This window comes from Oryzias latipes, chromosome 9 (assembly GCF_002234675.1).
Source record: "Oryzias latipes chromosome 9, ASM223467v1".
Lineage (NCBI taxonomy): Eukaryota > Metazoa > Chordata > Actinopteri > Beloniformes > Adrianichthyidae > Oryzias > Oryzias latipes.
In genome coordinates this window covers 20,157,535-20,171,717 of record NC_019867.2, presented here as the reverse complement: position 1 = coordinate 20,171,717, position 14,183 = coordinate 20,157,535, and the positions used below count along the sequence as shown (strand labels likewise).

The 14,183-nt window shown below is 39.7% G+C and overlaps 1 protein-coding gene across 11 annotated transcripts in view; it reads left to right on the top strand.

Moving 5' to 3' along the window:
* The window catches only part of rimbp2 (RIMS binding protein 2), a 125,029-nt gene that overhangs the window by 57,312 nt on the left and 53,534 nt on the right, over positions 1 to 14,183 (top strand). For all 11 annotated transcript variants that reach the window (XR_002873875.1, XM_023958637.1, XM_023958643.1 and 8 more), the window contains exon 2: positions 7,710 to 7,793. The gene's annotated coding sequence lies outside the window, so the exon portion shown is untranslated. The remainder of the gene's footprint in view (positions 1 to 7,709; positions 7,794 to 14,183) is intronic.

Sequence of the window (14,183 nt, the reverse complement as noted above, 5' to 3'; positions counted from 1 at the left end):
CAATTGTAAAAGAAAAGAAAAAAACACTGAGTTAATTAAAAAAAACATCTAATTGGTTTATTCATTCATTTCAAAAAAAAAAAAGCCAGATAAAAGTAATGTAATGCAGTACTGAAAATGTTATTTTTATGACATTTAGTAAATGTTAATGTATTGTTTTGGTGTTGCATTTACCTAAGTGCCACAAGTACTAATTGGTGTAGAATTCTCAGGACTTTTATTACTGTTATTTTGACTTATCATAATCTCATCTCAAATTTCCTACAACCCATTAAGATATTTATTAAAGGTTTTATCCACATTCTTTTACAGGTTGGATTTTAAGTTCTTAATTAAAAAACAAAACAAAAAAAAACATCCTGGTTGGTAATTTTAGTCATAACAAAATTTTCATGTGTAATCGGACCAGACAGATGACAACACTTTTAAATGACATTGGAGTCCTCGTTAAAATTCTGGGTGGGACCCTCCTGTATGCCCTCCCCAAGAATGCATGGGCCCTCTCCTCCACAGCCCAAAAACATGCCTCATAGGCTTATTGGTTTCTCTAAAGTGTCCCTAAGTGTCCATGTGTGAGTGTTTGTGTGGGAATGCTAGTGTACCCTGCAACAGAGCAGCGACCTGTCCAGGGTGTACCCAACAGCAGCCAACACAGACTCCAGCAGCCCCGCCACACAGAAAGGGACATAGCAGATCAAGAAAATGGGTGGACTAACATAAAGTGCCATTGTTTTTTCAAAGGAAGGAGATTAGTGGATGAAACTGCAGATATTTTTAGATGTCACCACACTAATCTGGGACTCATGTGGCTATGAACTCCTATTGTTTTTTTATTATCATTTTTTTATTTGATTTAGGTTTTTTACATTGTAGAAAAAAAATGTTTCAAGTTCCCTGCTATGCTTTAACACAGAAAACATAGGCAAAATAAACAAGAAGAACACTTAAAACATGAAATGGGAGACCAGTTTATATTATTGCCCTTTAGCTCTATTGACAATTAGCAGTCTTGTGGGTGTTAATGGCATCAAGAATAAAAAAAAGATTTTTTTAGACTTTCTATCAGGGAAACCTGTAGGCCAGAAAAGATAGAAGGTGAGAGAAATGTTCAAAGATTCTCCATGCTATTCTCCTCTAGAATACCTAACTCGTAACTTGTCCTTTTATCATCACTGTGTGTCATTGTTCATCAAGTGTTTTAACTTAATTGTCTTAAACTATCATCATTTCATATTCTTTTGACATATTTTTCTTTTCTCCCTCAGAATGAGACAGAATTAAGGAGCTGCCTTCATTCCATCTTTTATTTTACCTTTTTTATGTTCAAGAGCTGCATTTATTTCTCCATGGTATTGTGTTTTTAGTTTTAAGTCTACGTAATTATTATTAATCCTTAGTTCTACCCCCTTACCTTTTCTGCTTCTAAGGTCAAGAATCAGGGGCTGTGCAAACAGCATAGACCTAAACTGTAGTTTTTATGTAACTCACTCTGCCATTTCAAATAATTTAAAAATCAAGAACACTGATGTCAATGTCTCTGTCTTTCTTTTCAATGTATAAAAGAGTATTTAATTGTATAATAATTGTAAAAAAAATATATAGATTTCTACTTCACGGATTTTGCCTATCACGGGTTCTTTTTGGAACATAACCCCCGCGAAAAACAAGGGTTTACTGTAGTCCCAAAAGTAGAGTCTTCTATATAGTAGAATGATTGTCATTTACCAAACCTCTCTTTTCCTAATTGTTTGATTGTAGTCTTGCAACACACAAAGATAAGCATCTCTGAGAAAGTAATGCATCTCAGGAGATGGAGACTTTTTTGAGTAATCAAAATACCTGTTAAGCTATATTTGGAGTTGACGTACTTTGTGGCCATCACTTTTAAAATGATGAGCATTGACTCAGTTGCGGCACACTTCATGTTGAATGTTCTCAAAAGTAGAAATGAAGCCAAAATAGTAGATAGCACGCTACAGTTTAAACACCTCCCATTGGAAGACTTGCAAATTTGCTATCTCCGTAAAATATGTTTGCAGGGAATAACCGCTTCAGACAAAGACATAAGATGTGTGTACCAATGTTATTTTATCTACACCAATAGGCAGCCTTACTGTCATTCCCATCATTGCAGATCATGTATATTCAACATAATAAGAAATGAGGGAAAGAAAGTGAAAGAGTAATGAGGTTACCCGTACTCACTTGAGATTATGCATACAGTTTTTCTAGCTCTAAAAGATCAGAAGGCTGAGCATGAACGAGAGGGGGGAAGCCTCTTGTGTCAATTAGATGGTGAAGAAAACCAGTATTGCATCACAAACAGATTTCCTCAGTCTGCAGCAGCAAAAGTAGTTGAGCAAAGCCACACATCGACAACCTGCAACTGGAGATGTGCTCACCGGGGAGCTGTCCATGGTGCTGAACGTCAACACAGCTGTGTTCAGGGCTTGCAGATGAGCCTGTACTTACTTGATCATTGCTTTGTGCTAAATGCTGACAAGTGCATGGTCATAATTTATAATAATTTCACTGCTCATTATTCTTGTTTGGCCGGCAAACAATCTCATGTCGGTTAAACACAGCTTACAGCAGTGTTTGACTGTAAATGAGCACAAAAGAACACAGGATCAAATGCCGCTTAAGAATTAATACCCCAGGTAATTCTAATGAAAAACATCACATTTATGACTAGATTTAACAACAATGGTAGATGCAAGCGATAAAAACAACCAAAACCAAGATAAAAAATAAATAATGCAATTGGAGTAATAATGCAGCTTTTTTAAAACTCCACTTGTGTTTTACCATCAATGTGATACCAGAGATTAAATTTTGCTGTGAATCCAGGTCAGCATTTAGGATCCATTTAGTCATGACAGAGATATGATGGTCTGGATTGCTGTTTTTTGTTGCATGTTGATGGTAGTTGCAGTAAAAGCTGCTCAATTCCAAAAAAAAGTTGCAGTGGGAGTTGGTTTGGCTGTTGCACAAGTAAGGATTCGGATAAATTGAAGTTTTGGAATTGTCAAGACAGTAACTTGTAGTCATGAAATACTAAGGACAGCTTGTGAAATAATAAAAATAAAAAAGCTCATTTATTTTACATCTTTTAAGAATAGTTTTTACAATATACTCTTTTGTTAATAAAAATGTTTTAATAAACATGTTTTTAATGAATAATTTCTCTGTCTATTTTTTTAATAAAACATAGCTGTGGCTATTTAGGAAATTTATTAAGAATGATTTTTTTTGTCAAAGCAGCAATGTGAAAATCGTTAACACAGAGATTGTCTTTATTTAATACCTTGGATGACAGATTGGTCCCTTTTTTTGAAAAATGAAGTGTAGACTCTCAGAGTAAAGGTGAAGATTGCTCTGGATTTGCCTTTCTTGCACATGTATTTGCATTCATGTTGCTGAGACGCAAATGGTAAACACAGCCAAAGGAGATAGCCTTCCTCATCTGTCTCCATCTACTGCAGAGTAAACGCCTCTTCACTTATACAAGAGCTCATTACTCACAATGGCAACCATTTGAATCTTTTATCAGAGAGAATTTTAATTGAACATTGCCAAATATGCACACACCAAATGTGCCTCAGCAAACTTGTAAGTGTTTGTGTGTGGGTATGAAAAGATGCACGAGTGTCTGGTTGGTGCAAGTATGTGAGTGGAATATTTAACATTGTTGTAACAGACTGCTTTTGAAAATTGCACACATTGGTTATGACCTCCACATGGGAGATGGTAACAATTTAGTTTTCTGCTTCTTGACGATATGTCTTTGTGAACGTGTCTGATCTTATTCAATCCCTTTCAAGTTACTTTTTAATTTGCATGCATACTCTTTATACTCCAGTCCTGATGAGACAAACAAATGGTGCAATGTCTGAACATTCAATCACACGTGTGTGCTTGTACTCTATTTAAAAGCTGAACAAAGGGGGGCCAAAAAACATGACAGTTCGTGAAACGTGTCCTATGAGATTGTTTCAACACAAAATATGTAATATTTAAATTTCAGTTAAAGGTTAATGCCCCTGTTTGAGAGTAACTTTTATCTTTAGATTTCTTAAAAAACATTCAGTTTCATGAGATTACTGCAGTGAAGATGTGAGGTGCATACAATTTAACCTCAGAGGACAAAATGTTTTTAAAATGTGTTAAGTGTCTTGATGTTTTTTATAAAGCTAGCATGGTGAAGTGAACAAGACCTGCTTCTGCAACCTAAAGCTACAGTCACACTGGGCATGTGACCTAAATATGCATTTTTGAATATGCCTTTTGCTCATTGTGTTCATACTAGACATTCGCAGATACTACCGCGTGTCCACCACCTACATTTGGAAGAGGCAGAGTGCAAAATGTCAAAGTGGTGCAAATCTCGTCATTCTTGCTCCAGGCATTTCATTTACAGCTCTATTCCGATATATGTAGTGTAATTTCAACCGGGCACAAACCACAATTATGAATTTCTCCTCCATGATAAATTTTTCAACTGTTAGCACTTCTGTGATTTAAAAATACATACATAACTGCCAAATCCGAATCCCTAAATAGTCATAGTTCAACCCTGTAAAACTTGCAATGCACGTCCATTGAATGGGTGTTTTGGACACAGAGCCTGAAAATATTCTTAAAAGTGGCAAGTAAATGCAACAGTTTGGAACTCTGAAGCCTCAAACCTGCGTTTGTGTAGACATTTCATTGAAAGTGGTCACTTGTTGCCACAGGCAGAGTGAACATACCTTAATGGGCACTTAATGAACTGACTTGCCTTTATTTCCTTTCAAAAAAATTCAAACTTTTAAGTGTTTAAATTTTTCTATGATAGGGAACACAAGATGAAGGCTAAAGATGAGATCTGACCTACATCAGATGGATTTCAGATTTTCTCCTTTTAAACTATCAGCAATTGCTGAAAATAACATAAACCACCATTTATCCACTAGTTGCAGCTTCATTTTAGGTTATTTTGTCAGATTCCTGGATGAGTTCCTTCAGTAAGGAGTTTGAGTTTTTATTCTCATGCTCATGTGAGCTTTTTGTTGCCTCTTTAGGTTCCTCTCACATTTACAGTCCAACGTGTGTTGGGTTGGTTTCAATTCAAAGAAGACTGAGTGTGCATGGCTGTTTATCTCCCAGTGGCTTTGTGATTGACTGCCAACTTGTTCAGGGCGTCCCCCTCCGCATGCTCGAGATCAGGTTGAATAATGTTCTCTTCTGACCCAAAGTCAAACAAAGTTATAATAGAAAATGAATCCATGGTTGAGTTTAATCTACCGGTAGTTTTACAGCAAAGTTTGACTCTTCTGCTGTGCCTTCTTTTTAAATTTTACCAAAAGTATTCCTTTACCCATCCAAATGATCCTAATGACTTGGCCTGGGCACAGGTGTAGAAAGCCAAGCACTCAGACATGCAGACTGTTTTTCCAAACATTTGTGCAAGAATGAGCCGCTCTCAGGAGCTCAGTGAATTCCAGCGTGGAATTCTCGTTGGATGCCACCTGTGCAACAAATCCAGCTATGACATTTACTCACTCCTAAATATTCCACAGTCAAATGTAAGCTGTATCATAACACCAAGTGGTAGGCAGGGTAAACTGATGAGGAGGGGTCAGCAGATGCTGAAGCGCCTAGTGCAACGAGGTCGCCAACTTTCCGCACAGTCAATTGCCACAGAGTTCCAAACTTCATTTGACCTTCAGATTAGTCCAGGAACAGTACACAGACAGGTTCATGGAATGGGTTTCTATGGCCGAGCAGCTGCCTCCAAGCCATACATCACCTTGTGCAATGGAAAGCATCAGATGTAGGGGTGTAAAGCACGCCTTTTCGACCAACATCAGTGTGTTACCTCACCAATGCACTTTTGGAAGAATGCTCAAAAGTTCCTATAAACACACTCCTCAACCTTGTGGACAGCCCTCCCAGAAGAGTCGAAACTATAATAGCTGCAAAAGGTAGACCCACATCATACTGATTTCTATGGGTTAGGATTGGGATGGCACTTCAGTTCTTATCCCTTTTGCTATTCAAGGCACTGTAACATTGGGAGTTGGGTCATCTAGACCCCACAAGACAGTGCTCTGAACCTTTTTTCTTCAATGATTTGTGATCTTCACTGGTGTCCATGGATTACATGAAATCCTTTTCACCTTTATCCACCTTTCCCATGGTAGGGAGGACACGACAATGTAAGGGTGGAGTCATTTTGACCCACAAGATAGCACGAGGGATATGTGAGTCAAGGCAAGTGAGTGAATACTTATAATAGTATATTGTATCTATAATCAACGTTTAAATCTTTCACATTTCAAGCCAAATTTGTGTTATTTTATGACGAACAATGATAGTTGATTGTTTTTTTTGGAATTGCCTAATCACAAAATGTCAGAAACAACATATCCACACACCTCGCAAACAGTTTAGCTTGTTTTGTGGGAGTTTAACTAATAAGAGGTCAAGATTAAATAATGTCTGCTGCAGTCTCTGGTTCAAATGTCATAAAGTTGAAGATGAGGTTAAATCCAATTTCTTTTTTTTTTGTATCTACTTCTCTAACCTCACTGTCTCATTAGATTTTGTGTGCATATGTGGGTCATGAAGCCAGCAGGTGTTGCAACAAAAAAATCATTTGAGCACATTCCATTATGTTGCATCCAAAGTCAAATCCAGCTGTGGGCACTGCTGTGGTGAAGTGCACATTCATGCATTCCACATGCAGCCTGTGTTCTGTGCTACGAGCCTCTGACAGCTCCACGGTACTTATTTTAGCCTTGCTCAGGGACATGTGTTGCTCTGCTGCCAATGTGTGTGCGTCTGGGAGTGCTCTATTAGCACTAACCAACACAGAAAGAAATTGTGTTTGATTCCATAATCTGATCTTTTAACACATTGCCACTTTTTCCAACTCTGTTTTCACCAGAAATATTTATCAGCTTATATCAGAAGGACAGGTGGAAACAGAATAACTTTGAACTATGGGATAAATACAGTAGCTAAATTTGCACAAAGTGAATACCAAAGAAGACTTTGCACCCTTTGTCACGTTACTCTTACTTTGCTGTGTGATGCATGCAAATTTGCTGGAAGTACAGAATAACTCAGTGCTGTAGTGCACTCAGAACAAATGAGACATCTCAATCAGGGCTGAACATAAAGGCACTTTCTTTGTCTGCAGCTTTTGAGAATGAAGAAAGGTTTTCTGTGACACATTCAGGAAAACTCTATGGGGATTTTAGTAGACTTTGTTCCTGTTTTGGCTTTAATTACACATTGTAAAAAAAGTTAAAGCTGTCTTCTACTTTTCTTTTATCATAATTATTCTTAATAAATCTTACAAACCAAGAAAAATGCTGTGCAAATCAAACACAATATTTTTCTCATATGTTGAAATCTATAAATATCTGTAAAACAAAGTCAAAGATTTGAATAAATAAATGTAAACAATAATATACTGAAACTTTGTTTTGTTACAACAAAAGAAATTGTAACAAGATATTTACTGTGCTTTTAGACAACCAAGTTTTGTTAACATCAAATGCTACTAAATGAAACATCATTATCCATGAACAGTTGTACACATATGCTTGCAAATCCCAGCAGAATTCGGAAAGGAGTTCCATCTTTTCTGTCAGTTTTCTTGTTTGCTACTGTTCCTGACAAACCATAGCAGTTGTCCTATCCTTTTTTTCTCTCCCCAGGAGACTGAGATCAGCAACAGCACGAAGGAGTGTGAAACACTTGAAGTAGAGGTGAAGAAAAAGAATCAAACATGTCAGACTTTGGTAAGTGCTCCAAAAATATACTGTGGCTTCTAAGAAGCAGGGAGAGAGGCCAAAATTGATTTGTACCTGAGAGCCTTGCCTGCTATCATCAGAAACAAACCTCCCCAGGAGGAAGTGAGTGACCGGGATGGCCGGGCTCTGAGGCCATGACTGACATTAAAAAAATTGTGAGCAACTGAGTGTAAGGGAATATATTCATGAAAGAACGGCCCGCTGTGATGCCACATTTATTTGCTGTTGAGTGGGATTCTGAACAAGCAGATATCCTCAGGTTGAGTTTCTTTTGTATGTGCACAAAAGATTGAAGTGCTCCATATAATTCTACCTTTAGACATTCAGAGGTACACAGCTCTGTGTTTGTTTGGTGACCACTTTAAAAGGTCAGAGATGTTACACAACCCGTACATTTTCAGTTGTTGTGTCTTGAAGGACATTTTTTCTTTCTTTTAAAGTGCCCTAGAAATGTCATTCTGCCTGCTGGAATGGCCTTTAGTCTGGACAAAAAGTAACTACACAGGAGACAAAAAGAAAGGAAATCTGAAAAGCAAAACAATATAATTTATATGTAAATATGTGTACATTTAGTCCCCAAAGCTTTTTAATCATTTGAAAAGTCTTCTTAGACACACAAAGTGGGGCCTTGACTAAAAATTTAACATAAGATTCCAGTAGTCATCATAAACAGGGGTGGAGGGGATCAGTCAGAACTTTTGCAACCAGATAGTGCTTCATCTACTATTGATAACAGTTTGAGATTAGTATAGTAAAATGACGGGTCAACACTCATTAGTGGTAAAGCGTCCAATGTGAGACTGGGGGACTGTGGGATTGATTAAGATTATATGTAAGACTCCAAGTATGAGAGAATCTGTCAGCCCTTGAATGAGACTTGACATCAAGGGTTAAACTGGGGGTCAAATCACAAAATGGTTCTCATCTGGACTGCCAGATCAAATGTTGAGACGTATTTCTATTAGAGTGGCTCAAGGAAGAGCAGGACTTGGGAGCATATCATAAACCCAGTCTGCTAGCACAAAGGAGAGACAGAGGTTAGTGCAAGCTTCAGTTGAGGAAGAGTGAACCAGCAGATCAGTGCTATAAGGCAGTAAGATGCTGGAAGTGGAAGCAGGCTTAAGGGAGACGTGTCACTTAGAAGGACAACTGGCAGTGGAATTTGCAAATGATCAAGTTTCAAATCTAGGCGGTCTCTCAAGCCCATTGAACCTTTGCTTCTGAGAAATACAAACACCGGCATGCCCCCTATGTTCCGAGGACAGATGGACCACATCCTCGGTAGCTGCTCCAAGGTGCTGAGCAAGGGTCATTATCATTGGTGATGTGACCAAGTCCTAAAATCCATTGTAGAAAGAATCAGCCATCGGATTAAGGACAGCTAGTGCACCAGTTTGTTAGGGAGGGGCAAAGGTCAGAGAAAATACCAAAGTATGGCCCAATACTGGGTGATGACAATTAAATAGCAGAGGCAGCTGAAAATTTCCCCACACATCAACAAGTCTAATTTCAGACCAGACATCTTCTTGATGTTTGAAACCCCAAAGCACTTGGTCTTGATAGAGCTGCCAACTCCTCGATGGAGGGGTTGTCTCACCTACTTCCCCTTGCATGTTGAATAAGTGTTTGCTATGTTAAAAAATGTGCAAGAACATTTTGATCTAAGGGCTCACCAAGCGGTCTCTGACCTTGCCATTTTGCGTGGGCCACCTGCGTACCTTGTGCAGGGTTGCACATTTTTTTTGCCTGCAGACAGCTTGTAATCCCTTGTAAGGGCAGTTGTGAATAAAGTTTAAGTAAGGCTCACAGCACACTGACTATAACATGTGCCAACCAAACAGAAAGCCGGTAACGACAACACTGAGGGGACAAAGCAAGCCTCCAGATATATTAGATTGTTTCAGCTGCACAAGTCTGACTTTTGCTCCCAAATCCGCAAAAGGGGTATATTAATGTTTGTTTGAGATCACAGGAAAAGTAAACAGTGCAAATGTGTATGCAATAAAGAATTTAACAACACATTTTCTTTGTTGCCTCAAATCTAGAATTGAAACACACTAGAAAAACAAATAGAAAAAAAAGACCCTTTTACAATAACAGAGCAGAAAACTAAAAAAGCTCAAAGGAAAGAACGCTGATTCATATGTAATTTTATTGGACCATTCGTCAATAAAGAGAGACATGTATATGTAGAGATGTATTTTGAATAAAAAAATCTTAAAAATTGAAAGATAAAGTGATCACATGGAAAAAACCTGGTCTTAAACGACTTCTGCTACTTTTGAAGAAAGTCACATGACTTGGTGCACACTTGTGAGTTTGCGTCTTGGAATTATTATTCCATCTGACTGCATCCATTGCAATTAGAAAGTTTTTTGAAAGATGCTGTTTGAAAAATAAACTAAATGTACTTCAGTGGATTAGGTTTCTGAGAAATTGTGGCTCCAAGGTCAGACCACAACTTTCCTCTATAGATGCAAGAAGGCAGCATCCCACTGGTTTTAAAAATGTAAAATGGTGCTCGAGAGCATTTCTGGTTGAATCAAAGCTAATTTGCTGTGCTGAAGAAATCTGAGTCAATATGTAACATGTTCTTTTAAGTATGACGAGATGATTTTAACAAAGGCTCAGTGAAATGAATAAACAGGACGTTTATTAGCTTAGCTTAGAACCTAGTATGGCCACCACCACTCCTTCCGCCACCACCACTCCTTCCGCCTCTCCTCCTCTCTCCTGCCCCATGTGCCATATGTTTAGTGATGATCCTGCCTCCTTTAGTGAAGATAGGGGTAGGTGTGTTAAGTGTAGTCTTGTGTTAGACTTGGAGGCCAGGCTGGAGCAGTTAGAAGCGCGGCTCCGCACAGTGGAAGCTAAGCCGGCTAGCCAGGTCGTTACTCGTAGCGCGGGCCGCGCTACCAGGGCTAACTTAGCTAGCACCCCAGCGCCCTCCCAACAGCCGGGAGACAGTCAGGGGTTTGTACCGGTTGGGAGGAAACATAGTGCTAAACGCAAAAACTTAGAGCACCCGAGACTCCACGTTAGTAATAGGTTCTCCCCCCTCAGCGACACACCCGCTGAACACTCAACTCTGGTTATAGGCTCTTCTGAAGTTAGAAACGTGGAGCTCCCAGCGGCTACTGTCAGGTGTTATCCGGGGGCCAGAGTTGGTGACATCGAGGGGAACCTTAGGATGTTAGCTCAGAGTAAGTCCAGGTTCCGTCGAGTCGTGATTCACGCAGGCGGTAATGATGCCCGACGGAGACAGTCAGAGGTGGTTAAGTTAAACGTAACTTCGGTGTGTAAACTGGCTAAGACGATGTCCGACACTGTAATTTTCTCTGGTCCCCTGCCGAACTTAGTCAATGATGAAATGTACAGCCGCTTTTCATCATTTAACCGCTGGCTTTCTAGATGGTGCCCAGAAAACGGCGTTGGTTTTGTGGATAACTGGAGCGCGTTTTGGGGGAAGCCCGGTCTCATGCGGAGAGACGGCGTCCATCCCACTCGGGACGGTGCCGCTCTTCTTTCTAGAAACATTTCTGCTAGCCTTAGTCTGTTAACCTGACAATCCAGAGACGAGACCCGGGCGCAGAGCAGCAGTGTAAAACGCTCCGCAGAGCAGCAGTGTAAAACGCTCCTCTGAGCCTCCCTTAGGGTTAGTGCCGGTGCAAAACCCATGCAGGGAAAGTCAAGCAGGTCCTAGCTTTAGCTTATGTGCTGAAAGACAAATGAAAGGAGCGCGTCATAGAAACCTTACAGTGACAGACAGCAGTTCTCACAAGCAGAATTATGATGTCATTAAATGCGGTTTATTAAACATTCGATCCATTTCCTCCAAGTCCCTCTTAGTCAACGAGTTAATTACTGATAACAATCTTAGTCTTTTAGCCTTAACAGAAACTTGGCTCCATCAGGATGACTATGTTAGATTGAATGAAGCAACCCCCCCCACTTATGCTAACTATCAGAAATCCAGGATTTCAGGGAAAGGAGGTGGTTTGGCAGTAATATCACAGTCTAGCTTACTTCTCAGCCCTAAAGTTAAAAATGCTTATAATTCATTTGAAAGCATCATATTGTCTTTAAGTCACCCAAACAGGAAAACTCGAAAACCTGTTTTACTCATAATTATTTATCGCCCCCCCGGCCCATATTCAGAATTTTTAACTGAGTTTTCCGACTTCCTATCGACTATTGTCTTAGATTCTGATCAAATTATAATATTAGGGGATTTTAATATTCATGTTGATGACCCCAGTGACTGCCTAGGAAAGGCTTTTGCAGCTTTATTAGATGATGTTGGTTTCACCCAAAGTGTGAATGAACCCACTCACTGTCATAAGCACACCCTGGACCTTGTTCTAACCCATGGGATAGAGATCAGCCAGCTGAGTGTCCTTCCTCTTAACCCCATCATTTCTGATCACTTTCTGATTACCTTCCAGCTTACACTGGAACATCCTTCTGCCCCAGTGAATAAGAAACAGCTTAGAAGAATCTTAACTGACCGTTCTGTGTCTGAGTTTAAACACACAGTTCAGCCAGTACTTAGTGATATTCTGAGAAAATACTCTGAGACCAGCTCCCATAGTATCAGTCCTAGTATAAATGACCACTTTGTTAATGATGCCTTACAAGCCCTCAGGAGTACACTCGATGTTGTTGCCCCCTTGAAACCTAAGTTCGTCAGACAAAACCGAGTAGCACCGTGGTTTAACGCTGAAACTCGTTCTCTTAAACGAGAAACCCGTAAGTTGGAAAGAGAATGGCGCCGCTCCGGTTCAGAGCAGTCTCTGGATATCTGGAAACATAGCCTATTAAATTATAAAAAAGCTCTGCGTAGAGCTAGAAGCCAGTACTATTCAACCTTAATATCAGAGAATGGAAACAATCCAAGATTTCTTTTTAGCACTATAGCTAAATTAACTCGCAGTCAGAGCTCAGTAGAACCACATGTTCCTGTTTCTCTCAGCTCTGATGATTTTCTTACATTTTTCGATAGTAAAATCTCAAATATTAGACATAAGTTAAATCAAGTTATTCCTACTATCAGCCCAGAACAGGCTGAAGCGGTAGAAATGGAGGCATCCATAGAAACCTCTGTAACATTAGACTGCTTCACTGCTGTGGATCAAGCGGAAATAACATCAATTATTACGTCCTCCAAATCCTCAACGTGTCTGGTAGACCCAATTCCCACTAGACTTTTTAAAGAAACTTTTCCCCTAATTAATGATCCCATATTAACAATGATAAATGCCTCTCTGGAAACGGGTTACGTGCCACAGTCTTTTAAATATGCAGTTGTTAAACCTCTTCTGAAAAAGCCCAGTTTGGATCCTAGCATCTTGGCCAACTATAGACCGATATCAAACCTGCCCTTTATTTCTAAAATCCTAGAAAGAGTTGTAGTTAAGCAGCTTTACTGCCACCTACAGGACAACAGCCACTTTGAAGACTTTCAGTCGGGGTTTAGACCTCACCACAGTACGGAAACTGCACTAGTTAGAGTCTCTAATGACTTGTTATTGGCCTCAGAAAAGGGACTACTTTCTATTCTGGTCCTGTTGGACCTCAGTGCTGCCTTTGACACTATCGACCACGGTATTTTACTCCATAGATTAGAGCAGGACATAGGGATCAGAGGATCTGCTCTCCAGTGGTTTAAATCCTATCTGTCTGATAGGTATCAGTTCGTTAATGTAAATGGCCATTCCTCTCAGTGCACTCGAGTCAACTATGGAGTCCCACAGGGCTCAGTCTTGGGACCGATCCTGTTTACGCTTTATATGTTACCCCTAGGAAACATAATCAGGAAACACAGCATTAATTTTCATTGTTATGCCGACTATACGCAGTTGTATTTATCCATGAAGCCTGAACAGAATGACCAGATAGAGAAACTGAACGCCTGCATCAGTGACATCAAGACCTGGATGACAATTAATTACCTCCTCTTGAACCCAGAAAAAACTGAGGTCATTATACTTGGTCCTAAAAACCTCAGAGATGCTCTGTCTGCTCAGATAGTCTCCCTGGATGGTATAAGTATAGCCCCCAATTCCACAGTTAGAAACCTTGGGGTTTTACTTGACCAGGATTTATCATTTAAGGCTCATATATCTCAGGCGTGTAGAACTGCCTTTTTTCACCTGCGGAATATTGCTAAGATCAGAAATATACTTTCTAAGAGTGATGCTGAAAAACTCATCCATGCATTTGTTACGTCGAGGCTGGATTACTGTAACTCCTTGTTAGCAGCGTGTCCTAAGAGTTCCTTAAGAAGTCTCCAGCTTGTTCAGAACGCAGCTGCTAGATTGTTAGCTGGAACCAGCAGAAGAGATCACATCACTCCTGTGTTAGTTTCGCTCCATTGGC